Here is a 24,068-nt window from a genome sequence, read left to right on the forward strand (position 1 = left end):
TGCCTCTACCCGGCCCTGACGGCCATCTGCGATCCTCAAGGTTGCAGGGGCGGGTGCCATCACCCGTCCTGCTGAAGACAAACTGGGGCACTGGGCCTTCTTGTGGCCCCGCTGGTTGCAATGAAAACATATCATGCCTGATCCCTGCGCGGCGGTAACAGTACAATCCCTGCTAAAATGACCAGTTCGACCGCACTTGAAGCAGCCAGACTCACCACCGCTACCACTCCTGCACGCGCCCCCGTGCGCCCTGCCACACTTTCCGCACCAACTGTGGTCCTGATGATCCCTCGATCTCGAATCCGATCCCTTGGGCCTTTTGCCCGAACCCGCTGATACCTGAACCTCATCCGGCTTCCTCTTCCGGATCTACTCCAAATCAATTTCCCTTTCCCTAGCCCGAGATATCATATCTTCCAGCGTCTTACAGCTGGACCTGCTCACGAACTCCCTGATGTCGTCCCTCAACATCTCATGGTACCGAGCCTTCTTCATCTCCTCATCCGCTACATACTGCGGTACAAGAAGAGCCCTCTCCCTGAACTTGGCGGTGATCTCCGCCACAGTCTCAGTAGTCTGCGTCAAATCCTGAAACTCTCGTGCCAGCTGCTGCACCTCAATAATCGGCGAAAACTCCGCCCAGAACCTGGCCGAGAAATCGCTCCAACTCATCGCGTCCAACGCGGCATCATCCCCCAAAGCATGACCAATCTCCTCCCACCAATCCCTCGCTCTGTCCTTCAGAAGACAGGAGGCGAGTCTAACCTTGTCCCCCTCAGGACACTTGCTCGTACGGAAAGCGTTGGCAACATCAGCCAACCATCTGCTGCTAGTAATGGGGTCCCTAGCCCCATGATAATCTGGTGCCCCGCAGGCTCTGAACTCTCGAAATGTCAAGGTACGCGCTCCCATCAATGCCATCATCTCAGTACGGAAGGCTCCCAGCCTCTCCTCCAAGATCTCCAGTATGCCCTCCTTGACCGTGCCAAAGATCACAGGAGTCTGAGCTAGAATACTGCGCGTAACCTCGGCTGATATCAACTCCCTCATCCGCTCCTCGAGCTGCTCGGTCCCTGAACCCGAGCCTGATCCCTCCCCGGCGCCTGATCCGCCTGCTGGTCTCTCTCGCAATGTCATTATGCTGAAAATATACCACAACCACTATCAGAATACTCATCACTGATACGAGACCAAACATGCCCTACCAGGTTCCCGGTCTTGTCTCTGCCCTTCCTGAATCGAGTACGGATCCTCTGCTTTCAGTAGTACGGGCCCATACTACCTTCCACATCTATCCGTACTTTCCTCAGGAATTGCTTTGACTCCACCAGGCCCCTTATCCACTAATACTGCTCCCAACTCTATCTCATCCTAGGCTTACCCTAGGGAAACCTCTGACTTAACTCAAACCAGTCCTCAGCTGCTGAAGGTCTCCTTGTGTTGCCAATTAGCCATCACCTGGATACCATCACATGCGACGAGGCTCAGATAATCCTTCAAGTAAAGGACTCGTCCCTACAACGGTTAGACTCAGACAAGAGCTGCGCAATAGGATCAATTCCAGTACTCTGAGATTATTCAACCCTGATCACATGTGACGTAACGTATCCACCTAATGGCTAACTCCCATCACTCAGAATCCCACAATGCACAAAGCAAGCAACATTCGGTCAAGGGAAAATCTAACCATAACATGCTCAAGCAATCATATACACAAAGCAAGAACCTGGACTAGCATGCAACACAAACTCATAAACTCAGGCATAACCTAGACAGGCTATCCTACTGCTGTCTAATCAGCACTATCATGCAGCTCAAAAGCACAAATAACAGGCACATAAGGCATCATCCCTAGATCCTTAGTCCTATTCTAGCATGCTGTTCTACCAACTGACAATCATAACATAAACTTGTATGGGTATTTTGGGGTACTTACTTGAGCTCGGTTGATTGCATGCACCACACCTCTTTTCTCTTTTCAAAGTTCTTTTCTTTCTGGATTCTTTTTGCTTTTCTAAAACTGTTTTTCATTCTCAGAATTCTTTTTACAAAACTGTCTTTTCACATTTTGAAAACTTTTCATCCGACCCCTTAGTTTGAGTTCAGGCACACCCGAGAGTATGCCTGAATCCCTCAAACCAAGGCTCTGATACCAACTTGTAACATCCCAAAATTCAAGACCAAAAATTTCTTTTTAATAAAACATTACTTTAAACAAAGACATCATTCCAAAACATAATCTGAGTATAAGTTTTCAAAACACTTGTTTATTATCAGAGTAAACATTCCCAGGCTGACTAATTTATAGTGTGTGCCATGCGATCACCCCGAGCTCCTCCCTCCGCTACCGGAAGTACCTGAAAACAAAACTGAAAACCGTAAGCACGAAGCTTAGTGAGTTCCCCACCTTACCACATACCACGCAAAAACACATACTGCACATTCTGGGCCACGCCCGCTATCCTGGGCCTCGCCCTTCTACTTCGGGCCTCGCCCGCTATAACGGCCCCGCCGCTCCAGGCCCCGCCTGGCTTCGAGCCCCGCTCGGATACAGATCTGTTTCACTTAGGCCTCGCCTGTCACAGGGCCTCGCCCACTAACATATAATAGCACATAAACATATCACATAACATTACATAAGCTAAACATATACTAACGACTCTTGCTCTAAGGCCTCGCCTATCTCTGGGCCCCGCCCGAGTCCTGCTACTGATGAGTCATGGAACCTCGTCCATACTCCTGCTGATAGTGAGGTTCGGGCCCAGCCCACCCTCACTCCTTTCCTAACTTGGGCCTCGCCCCTGCTCTGCTGCTACTGAGATGTGGAACACCATCCACACTCTGCTATTGGTGAGATACGGGACCTCGCCCTCTCTCACCTCCCTACCAGGCACATACAAGTATCACACAGACAACAAGTATAAATTATCACATAAACCGCTCCTTGGGCACCCGCCCTCTGTCATTGGACCTCGTCCAAATATCATACTAGCATACTGTGCCTAGGGCTAACCCCCGGGTCTTCTACTCATAACTACATGGGCCGGCATTGTGGCCGTAGACCCATTCATACAAAGGGAAACTCACCTGATACTGTTGAACTGCTGCTGCTAACCCCTTTGACAGCTACCTGACCGCTAACCCCGAACTGCTGCTCCGCTAGCTCCCCGAGCTACCAATAACAACCCAACACTTAGTCTAACTGACCTCCAAAGGTCAACCAAGTCAACTCTGGTCAAAGTCAATGTCCTGGTTAAAGTCAACCTTCCAGGTCAACCCTACTCGCCGAGTCACCCTACTGACTCGCCGAGTTCATAAATCCAGAGTCCTTCCACTCGCGACTCTACTCGCCGAGTCAACCCCTGACTCGCCGAGTTTACTGATTCCCGATTCCCGTCCTGTCCAACTCACTGAGTCCTGGCTCGACTCGCTGACTCGAGTCTTAACTCGAAGGGTTTGGGACCACTCGACCTGACTCACCGAGTCTAAGAACAGACTCGCCGAGCACACGGCAATCTTCATCCAACTCGCCGAGTTCATGCCTATCTTCATCCGACTCGACGAGCTGTTCATCCCACTCGTCGAGTTCCTCCTCATCTTCAAGCTACTCACCGAGTCCACTCGAAGGACTCGTCGAGTCCACTAAGATTCACTTACATGCAGAGGACTTCCGAGTCATGCATGAGCTCCAAACTGTAGATCTACCCTCCCCAAGCCTATTTCCCACGTAAAGTTGCAAACTTTACGTGTAGAGAGGGAGATCTAGGCAAAATACACCCATAGGTAGGGTTTAGGACCAAGAGGCTCCAATTTCCACCCAATGGCTGATACTTTATGGGATTCCATTCCAAAACAAGCATGGATCTGAGGTAGCAACCTCAGATCTGGACTTCAAACTCGAGATTGACCTTAAACATGGCTTAAAAGCACCAAACTTATATCCAAGGAAGATCTAAAGGAGGGAAACGAATTGATACCTTCCAATGCTCTGAAATGCTTCCGAAACTTTAGATCCAAAGCCACTCCCTGATGCTTCAAAGATTCCCGCTCCTTCTTCTTCCTTAAAACCACTCAAAAATGACTAAAAGCTTGAATGAACACAATGGGGGCTTAAGGTGCGGCGTTCTGGGTGTGAGAGGCTGTAAAGGAGCCCTAGGAAGGAGATTGAGACGTTTAAATAGGTTCCAAGCCCTGGATTTAGGGTTTTCCTCGCACAGACCAGACTCGCCGAGTCTACTTGGCCGACTCGCCGAGTCCTTCCTTTGACTCGTCGAGTCCCTCTTAAATTTAGGGTTTCCTTTACTTTCTTGGCTTTCAAAATCCTGGGTGTTACAACTCTCCCCCACTTAAACTGAACTTCGTCCTCGAAGTTTACCATGGCCCACCGCCTACGGTCTGCCTCCAATACCCAACACCAGCCGCCTACCTGCGCTGGTCTTCCACCAATACTGCACTGAACCCGCAGAGGTTCTCTACTTCTTTCCTTGCGCAAATCCCTTGCCTTCCCAAGGCAAAGCCTCACAACCGACTTTTCCTTTGACACTGTGAAGGTCCTATCCTTCATTAACTCCATCACCTCCCTGCTATTCCTAGAACGGGTCATCACCGTCAGCACTCACTGACACTCCTTCCTGCCAACACTTGGTGTCGAGCACCCCTCTGCATACTCGCACTGCCACCGACTGGCAATTCAACTATTCCCCGACTGACTTCCTGATAAACCGGGACCGCCCTGGTCCCTACCAACCTATCAATGACTGGATTACCGGTTCCCACCGGTAGCTAGTCCCAACACCATCACTGGTCGCTCCCAGTGACTTCCAAAGAAACCTCGACCACCTATAACTGTTCATACAATCCTGCCATCCAGGCACTACAAACCTGGGATCCCCGATCCCCTAACTTGACACTAAGATCCTGACCAGGTCCCACCTGCGCTGCTAAAACTCACGGGCCTCGCCCTCGGGTCTCACCCAACCATACTACTAAGCAAACCTGCTCCCAGGTCTCATCTACACTGCCAATCTCATACGGGCCTCGCCCACGGGTCTCACCCAGCTATATCCTGGAGCGGCCTCTCCCAAGGTCTCACCTCTCTAGAGCTATACAGGCAACTCCTTACTACTCTCATTCACTACCCATTCCTGATCTGCACTTGCAACCATAAAGGGCTTCAAAATGCTTAGCCTTGATGCTAGTGTGATAACTGTTTTTGTAGGAAAACTCAACCAAGGGAAAATGGGTGTCCTAAGACTTACCAAAGTCTATGACACATGCTCTCAACATGTCTTCCAAGGTCTGAATGGTTCTCTCACTCTACCCATCTGTATAATGATGGTAAGCTGTGCTCATATCCAGCTTAGTACCAAGAGCTTTCTGCAGGGACTGCCAAAATCTCGAGGTGGACCTATTATCTCGATCGGAGATAATGAACACAGGCACACTGTGCAGTCCAACTATCTCTTGGATGTTGATTCGTGTGAGCCTTTCCATTTTGAACGTTTCTTTGATTGGTAGGAAGTGAGTGGATTTTGTCAATCGGTCGATTATTACCCATATGGTATCGTACCCACTCAAAGATTTGGGTAATTTTGTGATAAAATCCATAGTAATCCTCTCCCACTTCCACTCAAGTATCTCCGGCTGTTGAAGTAAACCTGAGGGCTTCTGATATTCGACCTTCACCTTGGCGCAAGTCAGACACTTGCCCACAAAGGTAGCGATCTCCGCTTTCATGTTTTGCCACCAATATAGTTTCTTGAGATCAAGGTACATCTTGTCTGAACTTGGGTGAACAGAGTATTTAGTCTTGTGAGCTTTGCTCATGACAACCTTTCTGTATCCACCAAACCTTGGGGTCCAGATCCTGTCCATGAAACAATAGACTCCGTCTCCCTTGATCTCTAGGCTCTTTTCCATTCCTCTCAAGGCTTCATCCACCACATTCTCAGGTTTTAAGGCTTCCAGCTGAGCCTCTCTGATTTGCGTGGATAAGTGGGAATGGATAATCATTGATAGTGTCTTCACTCTATGACCTGAGCATTCCTTCCGGCTAAGGGCATCTGCCACCACATTGGCCTTGCCGGGATGGTAGAGTATTTCGTACTCGTAATCGCTGAGTAACTCTACCCATCGCCGTTGTCTCATGTTCAGCTCCTTCTGGTCGAAAATATGCTGCTGACTTTTATGGTCAGTGAATATAGTGCACTTGCTTCCGTAGAGATAATGTCTCCATATTTTCGTGAGTTGTATATTTGATTTCGAGTGCTTTCAGTTGTCTTGAGGCATAAGCAATAACTTTTCCTCGCTGCATGAGCACACAGCCTAGGCCCTGATTGGATGCATCACAGTAGACAACGAAGTCCTCCGTCCCATCGGGCAGAGACAGGATAGGTGCACTGCATAAGGCCTGCTTCAATGTTTGGAATGCAGTGTCTTGCTTTTCACTCCAACAAAAAGGGTACACCTTTGTGAGTCAGAGTGGTTAAGGGTTTGGCAATTCTGGAGAAATTTTGGATAAACCTGCGATAATAGCCAGTGAGGCCCAAGAATTGACGGATTTATGTGGGCGTCTTTGGTGCTGACCAATTCTCTATCGCTTTGATTTTGGAAGGGTCAACGTGTATGCCTTCCATGCTTACCACGTGACCTAGAAAAAGTTACTTTTCGGATCCAGAGTTCACACTTGGAGAATTTCGCATATAACTTCTCTGTCCTCAGCGTTTCCAGCACCAATCTCAAATGTTGTCTGTGATCTTCTTCACTTTTGGAATAGACAAGTATATCGTCGATGAACATGATCAAAAACTTTTCCAGGAAACCACAGCACACCTGATTCATCAGGTCCATGAATACTGCCGGTGCGTTGGTTAGACCGAAGGGCATTACTATGAACTCGTAGTGACCATATTGAGTCTGAAATGCTATCTTAGGAACATCACTCTCATGGACTCGCAGCTGATGGTACCCAGATCTTAGGTCTATTTTGGAGAAGTAGCTGGCTCCTTGAAGTTGATCGAAGAGGTCATCGATACGAGGAAGTGAATAAAGGTTTATGACGGTGAGCTTGTTCAGTTCGCGGTAGTCAATGCACATCCGGAAGGATCCATCTTTATTTTTCACGAATAAAACCGGGGCTCCCCAGGGTGAGGAACTCGATCTGATGAATCCTTTGTTGAGGAGCTCATTGAGCTGGCTGGATAATTCTTGCATTTCTGCCGGCGCTAAGCGGTATGGGGATTTAGCTACGGGGGTAGCTCTGGGGATTAAGTCGATTCGGAACTCGACTTGGCACTCGGGAGGAATTCCCGGAAGCTCTTCAGGAAAGAAATTAGGAAAATTTCAGACTTCGGGGATGCTCTCGAGGTCTCTAACTTCCTGTTTCTTTTTGATGACATGGGCTAGGAATGCATGACACTCCTTTCGCAGAAATTTTGGGGCTTTGATGCATGAAATGATGCGGAGGTTTGAGTTGAGTTTATCACCATAGATCTTGAGGGTTTCTCCAGAGAGAAGATTGAGACGGATCGCTTTTTCGTAACAAAGGATATTAGCACGATTGGGGCTCAACCAATCCATGCCAATGATGACATCGAAACTCTTTATGGAATCAGGCATAAGATCGATTGGAAAGGAATGATCATTTAGGGTAAGGCTACAACCGATGAATATATTTTTAGTGCTCTCTTTCTCACTGTTATCCATCTCAGCAGTAAATGTTTCGGTTAAAGGCTGAGGATTATGTTTGAGAAGATGTTTAAATGCATGACTAACAAAACTTCTCTCTGCACCATAATCGAAAAGAAGGCATGTATAAGAGTTGTTGAGGGGGAACGTACCCGTAACGACGGTGGGATCTGCAACTGCTTCCTCCTGACCCATCACAAGCACTCTCCTCGTGCTGCCATCTGTTGTTGCCTTAGGGAAATTTCTCTTGCGGTTCCCGAATTCTCCAAAACCATAATAGGCTTGACCAATGCCTGCTCCAGGGGCCTGGTTAGTGGGTTGGACTTGTGTCTTGCAGCCTTGAGCTGTGTGGCCCTTCTTACCAAAGTTGTTGCAAAGCATTTCACAACATGGGCTTGGATTATGATGGTAATTGCACTTGCCGCACCGAGGAAGGGTACCAACATATCCACTGGTAGGTGCCTGAGTGGCAGGAGCAGCGACAGGAGTAGTAGCAACGTGAACTGCCACCGTTTGCTATTTCTTGGAGGGCTCCTGCGAAGACTGGCCCTTACGTTATTTCCAAAACTTTCGTTTCCCACCACTGGCCTTTTCTGGTTTGGGAGCAGCTGCTGCCGCATCAAGATCAAATCCGTGATCTTTGAGGGTCTGCGCCACGCACTTGGCGCTGTCAAAAGTGGTCGGCTTAGCAGCCAAGACATTTCCTTGCATTCGGGGCATCAATCCCCATATGTACCTCTCTATTTTCTTGCTTTCCGGGGTGACCATTCCCGGACAGAGGAGTGCTAGATCACAGAATCTAGTTGTATAGGAGTCAATGTCTGAACCCATCATCTTCAGGTTCCAGGGTTTGTGCTCCAGTTTCTGCATCTCGCCCCTTGGGCAGTATTCAACAAGCATGAGCTCTTTCAAACTCTCCTAACCCATGGCATTTGCTACGAGCATGGTTAGGGATTTAACCCGACCATTCCACTACGTTAATGCTCTGTCGGTGAAAGTGCAAGCGACGAATTTCACCTTGTTGGCTTCAGAACAGGACCAAATTTCGAAGATGGATTCGATCTTCTCAAACCATCGAGTCAGAGCAATAACACCTCAATTTCCGTTGAAGGGTGTGCTTTTGCATTCATGAAGTCTTTATAGGAGCACTCCTTCTGGTGTCCCTGACTACCTTCATGATTGAGGGGATGGGTACCACTTCCCTATCCGCCAGAGCCGCTAGGGTTAATCTGTGACATTGCAGCAGCCACAATGGCAATAACAACTGCTTGGAACATAGCGGGATCGAATTGAGGAGGTGGCGGCGTCGGATTTGTTGGGGGATTGTTGTTCTTTTTGCTGGGTCTTTTCTTTGGAGGCATCTTGTTCTAAAATCAGGAATAAGAGGATGGTAAGTCCCCAAGATTTTTGAATAAAGAGATATGAAACAAAGTATATCTCATCCTGATAGATAGAGTGTTCTACTAAGCGATAACAAGGAAAAGCTACTAATGCAAGTAAATTATCGCTAAAAAGGAATGAGTAGCAACACTTGGAAATGAATCTCAATAATGTATTTGACTCTAGTAAAATACTCCTATAGTATTTTGTGTTTTGTTGTATCGATATCTTGTTGTATGGACACCTGGTAAGTTTTAGGCCTGTTGCAACACCACAGTCACTCCCAAGAACATGTTGGTCATGTCTCGAATAAATATAGTTTATCAAGTAATATTGACCCTAGACATGATTACATAACTGCCCAGGTTTAACCGCAGTGTCCAACATCCAAATACTTTTGTTTTGTAGATATGTAGGTATACTTTTATATTTCTTGTAAAATACTTATATTTTAGAGCATACTTTTGGTTCAGAGCGCTTCGGCCCCTTAGTGTTTATAGTTGTATACCATGTAAGGTTCGGTACACTTAGTTCATTATAAACAATAGCTCTAATACCAATCTGTCACACCCCCAAACCGTAGGACAAACGAACGACAGAAACGTCCGGGGGTGGATGACGTCATACGTAGTATCACAATAATTGCATCATAGTAATCCAAGTAAACATAACCATTACATTGCAATATGAATATTTACATCAGTTTGAAAACATAGTTTGTATACATCTAAATGAGACAAAAGTAAAAGACGAGACTCCAAAATGCTCTGTCTTCTCCAAAAGCTGGAAAGGATACCTGTCTATTGCTGTCCTGAGAATACAAGCGGTTTTGAAAACGTATCAGCATAAAGCTGGTGAGTTCATAAGCATGTTTTAATAATGAAAACTAGTCACTGAATTTGTATAAATAATTTATTTTCATTATATGTAAAATATTGTTTGTACCGAAACCCTGGCTACCACCAGTGTGTAAAATGTGTTCTGTTTTGAAAACCCTGGCAGCCACCAGTAGGTAAAGTATGTTCTGTTTGAAAACTCTCGCTTCCACCAGTATGTAAAGTATGTTCTGTTAGTCTGGGAAAATCCCTTATTTTCCCTAGTATGCATGTGCTAGTTGCTTTAATGGTTTCGAAATCGTAAGGCATAAGTAACTTACTTATGTTATTAAAGCAATTGTTTACAAGAGGTATATTATTATGTAAAAGAGACGTACGATTGGCGAGTGTTATGACCATACTTAAACTTGATATGACAGTAAACAGACATCGATATCCTTTATGACATTTGTCACTCGTGGACCTGCCAGTCCGACTGTAGCTAGCAACAAGGTGCAGGATAGTCAGTCTGGTATAGATCTATACACAAAAGCCACACTTTCCCTCTAGGAAATTCTGGTTCATAAGGATAGTCCTCCACTAAGGTTATGTTGTAAGCGCCCAAGGACGTGTCTCCCAATTAAGCTGACGACTTTACGTGTAATAATATATAAGTGTACTGACCTTTCTTATGAAAATCCAAAGTATGTTTTGTAAAGTAAAAATAATTATACTTAAATAATTAAATGTTATACTCTTGTGGTAATGTGTGTTATAAACTAAATCTGTCATAGTTTATTTATTTAACCGTGTATGTAGTTCGTATTTGTGAAATCGGTAATGAATTTCCCCAAACTATACCTATTATAGTTTGACTGTTATGTTTGTGAAACTGTTCTGAAAACTTATGCAATTAAGTTTTGAAAACGTCCCTTATGCTCCGCATAATACAAAAGGGATAAAGAATCTAAATGCTTTAAAAACTGTTGATTTGTATAATTTGCATAAGTTTGAGTTGTTGAAAACTTTTATGTTTGGCTTGTATTCCCCCTGAAAACATTTAAAAATCATAAAAGCGTAGGGGTATGAACTCACTGTTTGTTGGATTCAAAGGATTGAACTGGAAGATCCTCTAGTCGACGCACGTGGCACTTAACGGAATCCTAATATAAATAAATACGTATATGTATTTATATTAGCGATTTTGTTAGATAAAGTGTTAGAAAAACACTCATTTTCTGTTAACGAATGTTATCGGTACATGGTTGAATCGAGGGAACTGGCTTTTAACCACTTAATAGGTGTTTACAGCAGTGAACTTGGTTTGCGGCCGAGAACTGGGTTTACGGCCGTAAATAGGGTTCCGGCCGTGAACTGTGCTTTGAAGGGTTTACTTTGATGATTCGAAGGGTTTACCACCATAAACTCAAGAACAAGGGTACTTGATTTCGATGAAAATGTGATCCAGACGCTTCAAAACCGCCCTAAATGACGATTTTTAGTGTTTTTTTCGGAAGAAGGAGGGGTTTTTGGTGTTTACAGTCAAGAGAGTTAGATAGAGAAAGGTAGTGTTTCCAGCCAAGAAGGTTCAAATGAAGGTGGGGTTCCTATATTTATAGGCTGGAGGGTATGGTCGGTGGTGAGGTCCACCTGGCACCGACCGCAAATGGGTTTACGGCCGTACATCAGTTTAAGGCCGTAAACTTGTCCTGGCCGAGAACATGGTGTTTTTGAGTAGAGTTTGAGTTTTTCGTGTGATTTCTGGTTTATTTTCGACTCGTATAAAACGTAAAATTTTCCCAAACCAAAGAAGTTGATGGAATTCAATAAAACTCAAATTTTTATTAACGGAAAATCGGGTAAAGATAACGGAAAAAGTTTCAGGTTGTCACATCTTAGGTTACCCATAAGGGACCAAAGGATACAAAATCTATGACATTGTGTCAAAGAAAATTTTCATTATCATGTGTGTTTTGTTTCATTAAAGCAATCTCTCATTAAGGATTGAGAAGCTTGGTCACTATGGTAAAGATGAAGAGCCAGCCAAACTTCATAACTATGCATGTTGTGAAGAACATCTCATTAACAAAACTTTGGGTACCATTCCCATGAATGAATCAACCCACGACGATCATGTACATAATGATCACATTGATTCCGTTGGTCGTGAACAAGATGACTATAAGAACATATATGTTAATGTTGGGCTTTTATTCAAAAAGTAGTTTCAAAAACAAGAAATTTAGCAACGGAAGAATTCATCATTTTTGAATAACATAAATAAGCTAAACCCACCAAGTATCGTCTTGCAAAGTTAGGAAAGAAAAACAAGCACAAACCAAAGAAGATGGAGAAAGTACAACCTTTCTAGTTCTTTGGGTCCTCTTGGGAGGCTTGGAAGTTGATGAAGAATGAACTTTAGAGACACCAACAATATATCAACTTGATGTAGAATGCTAGTTCTTTTGTATAAAAATCTTAAGACTCTTCTTTATGTTCTTATCAAAATAAGAAAATAAAGAGAGCATCAAGAAGGAAGTGTTCTTAAATATATGATCAAAAGTGAGAGAGAAGTCCCCATAACATGCATGTTACATTTTGTGTATGTATGTGTATAAGAAATGAAAGTATTCATAAATGAGCTAATTTACACACAAGTTCTTAACCATTTAAGCCCTTTCTTGTTACTAGACCACTATATCCCCCATGCTTGTATGGTTAGACATTACTTTTGAATAAATTAACATGAAAGGCATAATCTTGTATTTTGACTCTTATTTTACAAAAGTGATAAACGGAAGAAGAAAAAACATTTATATTTTATAAACCAAGTTGTATAAAATATAAACTTTAACTTTTTGGTATAAGACAAAAGAATTTATCTAGTGCAAAATGTTACATATGACATGTTAATTCATACCATATGAATTATATATAATTATTTGCTAATGAAAATTATTATTTCCTAGAAATAAATAATTTCCAATTTAAGTAAAAGTTTATTGAGTATTTATTAAAATCAATTTCTACTAAATAATCAATTGTATCAAGTTGTTGTTAGTGTGATCCATTAGTATCATATGTTAATTAGCAACATCACTTAAATATGATTCTTGAGCATACTAGATCTTTCAATCTCGCAGTTGCGCAAGATACATATTTGACTGATATATATATATATATATATATATATATATATATATATATATATATATATATATATAGTGGTGAACGTCTAGCCACATTTCACTACCCCCATCAACATATGACTTAGTGCCATTCTATCAATTCATAATCCCCAAAAGGATCCAAGCTACAAATGGTGTATAAGGTAAGTTTATCAGTTATGCCTTTGACACAGGCATCTTGTTAAACATGAGATACATATCACAATCAATCTCATATGGTGTTTAGCTTTTTGTAAGCCACCTTACATGTCTAACTCTCAACACATAAGAGGAACAAATCCCATATTGACTACACAAGCCTCTTGCATAGTTCACACCATACCTGAGAATGGCTTTTATAATTGCCTAGTTGTCAAATTGTAAAATTTCAGCTAAAATTTTCATTTTCAAAATCACATAATTCCAATTATCATTTTTCAAAAACGACAATTGTTTAAATTATCAAGAAACACAAATCAATAATTTTTTGATAATAATCCAGGATCCTCTAAAACATAAACTCCATCTCATGTGTAAAATCAAGTCGGCACCCTCCCGCGATCCTGAGGAGTACCTGAAACACATATCACATAACATGGTAAGCACAAAGCTTAGTGAGCCCCCCAAAATACCGCACACATATCGTTAGCCTCTCATAGCTATATCTCGATAAAGACCCTCAGTCAATGTGTCTCCGTAGAGACCCTCCGGTCCCATAACTCGGGACCCTCGGGTCCTAACTTAATAAAGCTCTAAATAATATACAACATAAATCACAAAGACATAACGCATGCTGTCACATAACTCAGTATAAGCATACAAGACCCTCCGGTCACATAATGTTACCACTCAGGTAACTATAGTGAGAAGACTCAGCTCAGAACTAAGCAAGTAGACCTAGCACCCCACGAACAGTCTAGACTCCGCCTTCATAATATAATTAACTCTCATAATCAATTTGTCATAACTACTATACGATGCTAAGCTAACTCCTCCACTAAATCTCAAAAAGGGTGAAAAGACCATTTTACCACTCCATGGTATCTAAAGTCCACATTTAACCAAACCCTAAAAGTCCACGAAAGTCAACGCTCAAGTCAACAATCCATGTTGACTAAACTCGTTGAGTGTCTCTACACGACTCATCGAGTTCCTTCGTTTTCTCAGAAGTATCGAGGAAATCCGACTTAACTTGTCGAGTTGTCTCATCAACTCACTGGGTTGTAGTAGGTCCAGTCTATTGGGGTAAACCCTAGTTGACTCGTTGAGTTGGCTCATGTACTCACCGAGTCCCTCTAGATAATGTCTTATTTAGATGATTCTAAGAAAAAATAAGGTCCCAAACTCTAGATCTAGCCACCCAAGGCTGAAATACTACATAAAGCTGCAAGCTTTACGTCCATGCATGACATCTAGGGCTCAAAATACCATCATAAGCTCTATATAGGGTTAAATGCATCAAAGCTTGCTACTAGCTTGATAAAGCTTGGACCTTTTGGGCTCAAGGGATCCCATATGGTCCATATCTGAAGTCTTAACTCCTTGGCAAGCTCAAAACACTCTAGAACTCAAGGAAAGATGGAAAAAGGCTCTAAACTCCCTAGAAACGAGTTCTAACCAAACAATGAGCAAGGTGGTAACTTTTTACATTCAAACATGAGCTAAGAATGAATGAACACCGAATCCAAAAGCTCCTTCTCGTCTTAAGCCTCTTGCTCCTCGAATTTCCTCCAAAGATGCACTTAAACACACAATATTAGCCTCTCTTTCTCTCACACAAGGTTACGACTCGATTGGGGTTTCTCACAGAGTGTTAGGGTGATAAGGGAGGCAGAAATGAAGGCTTATGGTCCTTTAAATAGGAAACAAACCATAAAAATTAGGATTTTCTCACTCAGCTCCTACTTGTCGAGTTAGGGTTCTCCAACTCGTTGTGTAGACTCTAAAAATCACACGACCAATTAACTCCTCTACTTGGCGAGTTCAGGCATCCAACTCATCGAGTTGCTCTTAAATAATGAAGATAAATTAATTAAATATTATACTTGGGAGTCGGGATGTTACAATTCTCCACCACTAGAATAAGACTTCGCCCTTGAAGTCATCCTCTGGAAACAACTCTGGGTATTGCTCCCGCATCTCGGACTCCGGATCCCAAGTCCACTCTGATCCCTTTCGATGTTGCCACTGAACCTGAACCAGAGGCACCTCTTTATTCCTTAAGACCTTCACTTTCCTATCCAAGATCGCTATAGGCCTCTCAATGTAGTTCAAGATTTCATCAAATTGGATGTCCTCTAAAGGAACCACTGCCATCTCATCGGCTACACACTTCCTCAGCTGGGACACGTGGAAGGTGTTATGAATCTGGCTCAACTCTACAGGCAGCTCCAACCGGTAAGCTGCCTTACCCACTCAAGCGATCACCCAGAAAGGACCAATGTATCTAGGGCCCAACTTGCCCCGTTTCCTGAATCGGATCACCCTTTTCCATGGGGATACCTTCAGGAGGACAAAATATTCGACCTGAAACTCTAGCTCTGAATGGCGCCAGTCGGCGTGACTCTTCTGACGACTTTGGGCTGTCAGTCACCTCTGTCTAACCTGCTGGATCTGCTCTGTCATCTTGAGCACTATCTCGGCGCTCCCCATCACTCTCTGTCTTACCTCTCCCTAACAAATGGGAGTCCAGCACCTCCTCCCCATATAAGAGCTCAAAGGGAGGCATACATATACTGGAATGATGATTGTTGTTGTATGAAAACTCAGTCAAGGGCAAGTAAGTGTCCCAACTTCCACCGAAGTCCATAACACATGCACATAGCATGTCCTCATACGTCTGAATAGTCCGCTCGCTCTACCCATCTGTCTGTGTGTGATATGCGGTACAGAAGTGCAACCGGGTACCCAACTCCTCATAAAATTTCTTCCATAACCTGGAAGTAAAACGCACATCCCGATCTAACACTATCGATGTCGGCACTCCATGCCATGCCACCACCTCTCATGTGTAGATCTCGGCCAATTTCTCCGCATAAGATCTCTCACTGATAGCTAGAAAGTGACCACTCTTCGTTAACCGGTCTACAATCACCGATATCGCGTCGACACCTTGAGCAGTCCTCGGTAATTTGGTGATAAAATCCATGGAAATTTGTTCCTACTTCTGATGGGGAATCTCTAGAGGCTGCAACGGGCCATGTGGACGCTGGTCCTCCACCTTGAGATGACGATAGGTCAAGCATCTCTCAACTATCTATGCCACATCTCTCTTCATGCATGGCCATCAGTAATCCCTCTTCAAATCCAAATACATCTTGGTGGCTCCCGGATGGATCGAGAATCTTGACCTATGAGACTCCTCCAGCAAAATACATCAAGCTGCGCCCGTATAAGGCAGCCAAATCCGTCCACGGAAAGTCATATACCCCTGACTATCCCTCCCAAACTCTAAAATATGCCCGATCACCCACTCTCTCTTATGATTATCTAGTCTCACTGCCACCACCTGGGCCTCTCGGATGGTATCTAAGACTGGAGTCATCACTGTCATCCTCATGCATACGACTTGGATCAGAGCACTCACTTCATTGCGACTCAGGGAATCGGCTACCACATTAGCCATGCTAGGGTGATACAATATCTCACAATTGTAGTCTTTCACTACATCCAACCACCTCCTCTGTCTCATATTCAAGTTGGGCTGATCCATAAGGTACTTCAGGCTCTTATAGTTCGTGTATATGTTGAACCGGACACTATAGAGATAGTGGCGCACGATCTTGAGGGCGAACACCACCACCCCCAACTCCAAATCATGGGTGAGATACCTCATCTCGTGAGGCTTCAACTGCCTCGATCTGTATGCTATCACATGTACCCTCTACATCAATACAGCACCCATCCTTGATATAGATGCATCACAGTAAACTACGAAGTCCTCCACTTCCTCAGGAAGGGATGACACTGGAGCTTCGCATAATCTCTGGCGAAGAGTCTCGAATGAGGCCTGTTGTTTGGGCCCCCAAGCAAAAGTAACACCCTTTTTGGTCAATCTAGTAAGAGGAACAACAATCTTGGAGAAATCGTGATAAATCTCCGGTAGTAGCTTGCCAGACTAAGAAAACTCTTAATCACGGATGGGGATCTCTGTTGGATTAGATGTCTAAGCCCATAACTATTATTGGTATATATTCGACCTGAGAGTAGCATGGTCCATTTGGGTTACATATCATCAGGACAATTTGTTAGGATAGAGTTTTGAGAGAAAAGTTTATATATGATTTATTAATATATTATAAGTTATAATATATTAATATGAAATCATATGATTTAATTAGTATTGATCAAGAATTAATTTGGAATTAATTTAGTGATCAAAAGAGACTAATTAAATCTATGGGGACTAATTATGTTAATTAGTTATGTGTTGGGCTTATGATCCATGTTGGACCAAGTTTATGTATGGATACATCAAGAGTTGGGCCACATGAACCATGGATCATAAAACCCATGGGTATGGATTTGGGTTATATCCATGACCTTGAAATCCCACATATAAATACATACTCCATTGCCAAAATCACCACTAGTGTATTCTTGGAGTTCATGGTGTTTTTGGGTGCATGTATTCTCTCTCAAGTTTCTCCTTTGTCCATGATGTGTTGTAATTCTACTCGAGGCTTCCACACTATTGGGGCTAAGCTCTTTAAGGCCAAATACATCAAGACTTCAAGCTCCATCAAAAGGTATGTTATCCTAACTAGTATCTTATATGGCTTATATCAAATGCATGCTAGTTGTAGGTTTAATACCTTGGAAACCATTTGCATGTATAATTAGTGAAAACATAGATCCAAGGTATTTAGGGTTGTATGTGCACCATAGGCTGTATTATACCAAAACCCAACAGTGGTATCAGATCCATAGGTTGTTTTTCATTATATTTGATGCAACTAGCTGAAAAAAAACGAATTTTTTGTTGTTTGGACAGCAGACTCGACGAGTCCAGTGTGTGACTCGATGAATCCATGAACAAATGCATCCAACTCGTCGAGGTTGTTCTTGCACTCGACGAGTTGTACCCTCTGACAGCATATATTCGTTTTTTTTTTGGTCTGTTTTGGATTAGAATCATTACCATAAAGTGTTTTTGTCCATAAAATTTGTTTTTGGTACTATGATAATGTTTATTCTCATCCAAATAAAGGATAATTGTCAAAGTTTCAAGAGTTATGTTAATTTTTTGTGATTAGCTAAGTTCTTGAAAATTGTTGATATGAATTGTCTTTACTTATGAGTTTGATCTGGTTCATAGAAAACTTACATGATTAATGTGTTAATTGGTTATTTGATCTCAATGTTTTTATGAACTCTATAACTTGTCCTCAAGTTATGGAACACCAAAAGTTTTTTGTGTTACCTTCTTTATGAGTTAATTTAGATTAATGAAAAAAATTATGTGTTAGTTGTTTTTCAATCCAAATTGATCTAAAAATTGTTCATAAAATCTGTTTTTGTAATTTGTCCTCAAGATTATATGAAAAGTCACATTTATGACTCTCAAAACTCATAAAATTGTCATAGGTTACAAAATGAAGAGTCTTTTGTCATAAATAGTTTTATGAACTCCATAACTTGTCCTCACGTTATGGATGTTCAAGAGTCTCTCCATTAAAAATTTTCAAAAACCATAATTAAACTCATAAGTTATGAAAGTCCAAGAGTTTTGAAAAGTTTCAAAACTTTCCCTCAAGTTTTGGAATTTGTAAATTCACCCCCATGTACACTTTAATTCCAGTCCCTAGAATTTTAAAAGTTAAAATTCAAACTTTATGGACTTCATTAAATTAATTAAAGTGTTTAATTAAAAGAGTTAATAATTCCATAAAGACATGGTTTAGTTTAATTAAATTAAGAGTATAGTTTAATTAATAGATTAAACCACCAAGTATTTTAAATGTTTAAAATACACCCTTATACTATTATAATATTAAAAGTTAATGACTCTATATATGTATAAGGTAAAGTCAATCTTACCGTTAGTAGGCCTCATTCACAAATCCGGTCTCTAAGGGGGGGGGGGGTATAAGGTTACTGCCTATAAAATGACAGTTTAATGGGTGTCCACTCTCACCCACCGCTTCCTTGACTGGTGGAGGGTCATTAGCTAAACGGGTAGGATAGGACTCTAATTCTCCTTTCATTAAAAGTATAATGATAAATACTAAGTAACTAAGCACTTATAAATTCCCAATCTTAGTTACTTAGGAAAATGTGAAATGGTGCTAACCCATGAAATTACAATTTGCACCCTTCTTAAGTCGTTAGTGGAGCACGTGTGGTTAACCGACATACTAACATGGGACTAACAATGTGTGGCAAAGGGTGACTAAAGTTTTATCATAGATCGGTGGAGCGCGTGTGGTTAACCAGCACATCGATTGGGTGATAAAATTAAGGGTACCAAGTCAATTTACATGGTTATTCACACTTTTTTTGTGATCCTCGACATCCCAGTCACAAACTTGAGAGGGCACAATCGAGATTTAAACATGCCATTGAAAGTTCAATGAATCTCAAAAGATCTAGGAGTTTCAATCCAATTAAAACTTAATAATTTATTTTGTTTTTCATGGTGGAAATTGGTAAATCGTCATTTACCAACCTTCAAATATTTTGTAGCTTTGATTACGGCATCCCTCTTCCAAGTTATAAAATGGTTTGTTGGGTCCTAGCCTTAATATTTCATATTGGGTGTTATGTTAACGACTTAAATCAACTAAAACTTGAATTGCTCCCTCATAGATGTCTAAGTTCAAACAACTATGTTCTTCCTCATCCTTTTGGATAGAGCTTTCCTAAAAAAGATGATATCCCAAATGGCAATCAAGGTGAAAGATCAATCCATTTGTTGTGCATTTATACGACTGGACATCATACTTCACTTCCTACACCTCCTCCAGTAATTCTCCCTAACCCACAAGTTCAAGGTCACTCAATACCTATTTGGCAAGCAAATTCTAAATTTGCTTACATCTTGGAGGTTAAGTCACATATTGGAAATCCGGGAGAGTTGGATGTCAAAGTCTTAAGGAAGTTGACTATTGACTAGGTTCGTCAATCACTTCCCAAGTCATATAGTGAGTTCTTTAAGGACTGCTATGTGACAGACCATGACATGACCCTTAATGATCTTACATATTTGCTCGATGCAACTGAATCAACAATGATTTGGAGCAATGGTAAAGCAAATTTGATTGGAAGATCCACTTCCCATGCTTCCATGGACATTGGTAATGGTAATATTGAAAGTCCAGAAAAGCTTTCTTTTCCTAATGGAAAGGAATCGGCCATGGTCAAGTCATTTGACCTAATGGTAAAGAGAAAGGCTAATTCTGAGATAGCCTCGTGCACCATCTCCAAAGAGTCCATATGTTTCTATTACCAAGAGAAGGGACATTGGTTGTGAATCTGCCCGTTTTACCTGAAAGATCATAAGGAGAGTAAAGTCAAAAAGGTTTGACACTACTTCAGGTAAAGTCCACTATCTAACTCCATTAAGTTCTTATTTGGAGATTCTTAATACATGATGCAATGTAATTAAATTTTGATGTTTTGTAGAATCAAAGAAAAGTAAGGAATCTAAAAGAAAGAGTAAGCTGATTCTAATCGTGAATAGATGGATTTCGATCGCGTTGTTCGATGATCAGAATTTTGAGTTGCTGCTTAAGAGTTATGATATATTGCTTAGGAATAGATAAAAACATGTTTTCATATGTGTTTGCATTGTAAGGATAAGTTTTCCGCAAGTTTTAAAATAAAAGAAAAGTTTTTATTTTATTTAAGTATCCTTACGATGACATTTGTGAATAATTATTGTTTATATGATTTCATTGATAACAATATTGGAAAATGGATTAGATTATTTCTTTTGTGGTAGTGTCACAATTTTCCAAATAAGGAAAGATTCTCATCACCCAAGTTTCAGTTGGATAGAAACTTGGATTCATGCAACTTGTATTTTATGATGAATAAGAATTTTTCATCCTTGGGAAATTAAGACTAAGTCCTTGCTCACATGCATGTGTGAGTCAAGTGAAGGACTAAAGGATTGGGCACACTTGGTTGTGTGCTGGTCAGGTCCACCACAAAGACTGATGAGATTATTCATTATGACTTACTAAAGTTTAGTGAATATGGTTATACTTACAAGTTTAAGTGTAATTTTGAAACATTGGAAAAGTTTCAACGTATGGCAGGACGGATAAGAAGAATCAAATAAGGCAGAAAGATAAAAGTTTCTCCAATCTGAAGAGATGGGAGAGTAATTGAGTATCTTGTTTTATGATTATCTTAGTGATTATGGAAACATATCACAATTGATCCTCTAAGAAAACCTTAGTGCATATTTTTGGCTAAGGAGAGGAATCATGAATTGTTGAAATGGTTAAATCAAGAAGATAAATCATACTTCGTCCCAAAGTCAAGTCTTAGAGTTGTACTCCAAGATTGTAACTTGAGTGACATAATCTTAAGGAAGGTTTATAACACTTGTCAAATGTAGAGTCAAATTCTTTCTCATTCTTGTGCATTTGAAATTGGTAAGTTGTGATGTTTTGGATAAAACAGAGACCAACTAAAACCAATTGTGTGAAGTGCTTATCTTGATAAGAATCCGCACTAACTCTTGAATATTTGTTTTGTCAAGGAATGGTTCTTGACAAAGTGTATCTTATATGTCAAGAGGTCAGTGGGAGTCTTAAAAGTTCTTGAGATAGTTTCAACAACTAATCAAGAGTATTGTTAATCACTAGTCCACGAGTTTAGATTTGTCACTGACCTTGTCTTGTGATTAAGGTTATGACAAATTACAAGGATACGAGCACTTACACCATAAAAACTTAAGTGTCATAAGGTTTCTCTCCGATTCATGAAAATGATGGTGAGGAAAGGCTTTCACTAAGTAGATTTTAAGTAGATAACAATTGTGACATTTGCATTCTTAAAGTCATTAGTTGAGCGCGTGTGGTTAACCGATACACTAACATGGACTTGTGAGAATGGCAAAAGGTCTAAACTTTATGATTACGACATCCCTCTTCATAATTGTTAAGACACACATGTGAGCTATCTAAGGAAAGGTGTATGATTTTGATAAAATCTTATCAAAGCATCTCATATAAGAAAACTAAACTTTGGTAAGAAAGTCAATAAAGTATTGATTTCTAGAAGTCCAGCTGATTTCTGGGTACATGTCAAAGCTAGTGGGAGCAAAAAGAGTTATGCTAGTTGAATAATAATTATCATGTTGGTGGGAGCATGATTCTTATGTTACATGATGCAAGTTAGCAATGTTAATTATCGAAAACAAAAGTTTCAATTCAGCTTTGAAAAGTTGTTTTGCTATAATTAAGGGATAGAATTTTATACTTCATTCCAATTCTAGAAACTTAGATTGAGATTTTAATCAACGTTAGTCAAAGATATATGTGAATGTTATGTTGAATGGTTCAACATAAGTAAATTCTATATATGTTGCGTTCTCAAAATCTGATTATGATTACGACATCCCTCTTCATAGTTCGGATTGTGAGAACATGGTAAATAAAATTTTTTTATAGCATGAATCTTGTCACGTATGCTTCGGGTATAGGATCAATTACATCTATTCTAAATTTTCCAAATTCTTAGGGAATTAAGAGGGAAAAAGGAATAGAACCGGATATGACTAAAATAATTAAGCAATTGTTGCGGACAATCTGAGGTTTACCAAAGATTGGTTGCTCATGGACAATTGGAAGTATAATGTAAACTTTAAAAAGGACCATATTGACATATTCTGAAAAAGAGACAACTCTTGTTCAGAAGTGATAGTCAAAATGGTAATATGGAATTGTTTTCATAGGTGGAAGTGATTCTCTGAATCTGTGTAAGATTGGAAAAATTAATGCAAAGAAGGATGTTCAAAGGAATGTACTTTGAATATGAGACTTCGTTTCCATGGAATTGATCTCCATTGGAATACTTTGTAATGTCTTTTACCAAGTCTTTGTGACTTCTGTGCATAGTCACTACAAGAGAATCATTGCATATAAGTTTAGAATGTAACAGATTACAATAAATGGCAAGAGTTTGGTATTCTTACATTTACAAAAGGGATTGAGATTGTGAAATGAGCATCATTGGAGTCGTATTTAATTGATCTTTTTCACAAAAGAAAGGACCATAGGTAAACATAGTGTGCATGCTTGTAGCATGGCATGACTATTGTTTTAATTCAAGTATTAAGTTGATAGATCGAAACATTATACAATGAATAATGAGTAATCAATATGGTGCGTAGATAAAAGGGTTTTTATTTACACTCAAGAGTTTGGGGCCATATAGGATTAGTATTATTCTTGTGTTTCACTTTGCATGTTTTGACTTCTAGAATAATTACTTTATTCAAACTCTCCACAGTCGATCATACGTTGGAACTAGGTATTGAATTAAGACTGTCATAAATTTGGCTTGTAAGATTTGTCTAAGGTGCATTAGACATAACAATGGTTGCTGCAACATTCATGAGTGCTCATAAGGTCTGAGTATTGGATTAAATCCATGCTCATTTTATCACTTCATGGATTTTATCACGAGTGAATCATGAGATGACAATATCTTATATTTTTCAAACCTAGAGATTTGAGTTGTTGACTATGAGTTGGTTGTACATTGATTGTACGAAAACACATCAGTAACTTGATGTTATAAAACGTGCCTTTGTGTATGATTCAAAAAGTAGTTAGTACAAGAATATGAGTCGAAGTTTATACATTCCTTTTACCTCATAAGGATAAAAGCTATATCTGTGGGCCCCTTGATGACTTAGTGATGACACCCCTAAGTGCTTGGCCAAGCCTGGACTGATTTGATTTGTTCAATTAGTCAGTTGTCATAAATCGAAAATTTGGAAACAACAAATGGAAAGAGAAAATGATTATAATCCATGTCTCAGTCCATATGATACCTAGAATGG

The sequence above is a fragment of the Lactuca sativa genome, chromosome 4 (genome assembly GCF_002870075.4).
Source record: "Lactuca sativa cultivar Salinas chromosome 4, Lsat_Salinas_v11, whole genome shotgun sequence".
Lineage (NCBI taxonomy): Eukaryota > Viridiplantae > Streptophyta > Magnoliopsida > Asterales > Asteraceae > Lactuca > Lactuca sativa.